The 2019-nt window shown below is 46.6% G+C and overlaps 1 protein-coding gene across 1 annotated transcript in view; it reads left to right on the top strand.

The window, feature by feature from the left end:
* rab11al (RAB11a, member RAS oncogene family, like) overlaps positions 1–1098 on the top strand; it is a 10207-nt gene extending 9109 nt beyond the window's left edge. Inside the window, exon 5 of the mRNA XM_076150227.1 lies at positions 1–1098. This exon is cut by the window's left edge and continues 604 nt beyond it. The gene's annotated coding sequence lies outside the window, so the exon portion shown is untranslated.
* Positions 1099–2019: the final 921 nt, after the last annotated feature.

Genomic DNA, 2019 nt, shown 5'->3' with positions numbered 1-2019 from the left:
ACTCGTTCCTTCACAACGCGGGGAGTTCTCTGGCTTTTTCGACGCTTTTGCTTTTGGCACACATGCGATCTTTATGCCGAGAGGCTGGCGAGGTCATCCTGCCTCTCTAATGGAGGATCAAGGGGCTTCTGCAATTCTTCTCCAAACGCACATTGCTGGAATCTGGTTGAAGTTGGTTAATGTGTGTTCCTCCTGGGCCACTCAGAGCAACAACTTTCCTCTCTAATAATGTCATGTAATTTCTCTTTTGATCTTAGTTTAGAAGGCTTCCCCGCTCTGTGCTGCACACGCTGTACTCCTCACATGACTCATGCTTCTTCCTGCTTTAACTCTGAGAGCTCTCAAGCATATGGGATCACCGTCGCTCAATGGGTTAACTTCATCAGCGGCGGCGGCGGCGACCGGTTCCCTCCTGCACCTAAACCTTTGGTGGCTCTCTGGGTGAGGTGGGGTTAGATTAGGGGAACGGTTTAGACGCAACGGACGGCCCTTCCACTGCTGCTGGTGTTGCCTGCTGGCTGGGATGGAGGGATGGAGGGGTGGAGGGGCGGAGGGGTGGAGGGGTGGAGGGATAATGTTTCAGTGGATGAGGCAGCTCGGGCACTCAGCCCTGCCCTGCTCCTGTGGTCTCTGATGGACCAGAGACGGCTTGTTTTACTGTAAGTGAAATCCTCCACTGCCTGCTCACCTACTCCTCTCTGTCTATGTCCACACTGTATGTAACTGGAACAGGACTACACCTCCTGGGATCTCCCCGAGGTGTGCCCTCACTCTCACTAGGCTTTATTTCCTGTGGGAGGGGTCGGGGGTAAGGGGGGGGGGGGTTAGTTCTGTTACCGTCTACTCGTCTACTAGAAGCAGAAAAGCAAAAAAAAAAGGGGGGTTGTTGTATTAAGGGGAGGAGCTCTGATTCAAACCAAAGGTTACGCACAAACACGGTGTTTACCCCGCTGAGGTGTTCCCACATTAAATCCCTGAGTCCTGTCGCCTTCACAGGTCTGAAACTGGGTGTCTGTCGTAGGTTAGGGCTGTTGAAACATTTATTCTAATATATGTATATTTGGACTGCATATGTACAAATAAATCCTCTTTGTTATAGTCTGCCTCCTCCTCTTCTTCTTCCTCCTCTCCCAGGTTTGTATGTTTTTAAACCGTAGAGCTGCTGCCTCCTTCATTAGTCAGATTGGTGGAGGGGCTCATTTAATTCTACCCTAGTTAGGATTTTGATGTATTCAGTGAATTCTGAATGTGTACTAGAATATAAAAAGCAGATGAAGTTGCGCAAACTGTTTTAAATCAGTCATCAACCACAGATTGCAGGGAGCACAAAGACTCGTCCCAATGTTTAACAAAGCATTGTGGTTATTTAAGCTGTAAACCAGTACGAGGGAAAGAGAAAAATCACAATTTAGCCGAGTCGGGTTAGAGATTATTTCATTTTTGTTTTATTAGAAACATTTACAATACATCTTGAATCTTGGAAAAATAACAAATAACCAAAACTAACATGGCGCAGATACAATAATAATAATAATAATAATAATAAAAATGTTTCCAAAAATGTAATTCACAAAAAAACATGTGCTATAAGAAATCAACCTGCAAATCTCCCCGGCCTCTGTCTGTCCGTCAGTCAGGGCGCGGCGGCACACTGTAACAGAGTTCAAAGACTTCTTTTTTTTCCATCCATCAAAGCTGACGGTCAGCCACAGAGGGCCACATTGGCAAAACCCTCGTTCACAGAGAAACCAGAAACTAATGCCAGGTGATGCTGGCCCAAAACCTAATGCACTACGACCACTATTTAAACCGGCATGAAACACCTCTACTGTGCTGGAAAAATTGGAAAACGCTACCAAAGACAAACTGTCAGACTGTATTGGCCTCTTTGGAAGAGGTTGAGTTTGGCCAGCGAGTGCCACTTCAGTCCCCCACGCTTTACATGCAGCAGGAAATGTGCCGTTTTAGTGTTATTTGTCCGGCCTTTTCTCCCTTTTGTATCGACTTTTTAGGGAAGGT

The sequence above is a fragment of the Genypterus blacodes genome, unplaced genomic scaffold (genome assembly GCF_046128005.1).
Source record: "Genypterus blacodes isolate CSIRO-AG114 ecotype Tasmania unplaced genomic scaffold, CSIRO-AGI_Gbla_v1 ptg000052l_1, whole genome shotgun sequence".
In the NCBI taxonomy this organism is placed as follows: domain Eukaryota; kingdom Metazoa; phylum Chordata; class Actinopteri; order Ophidiiformes; family Ophidiidae; genus Genypterus; species Genypterus blacodes.
The sequence above is the reverse complement of the archived record's forward strand: the minus strand, read 5'-3'. Positions and strand labels throughout refer to the sequence as shown.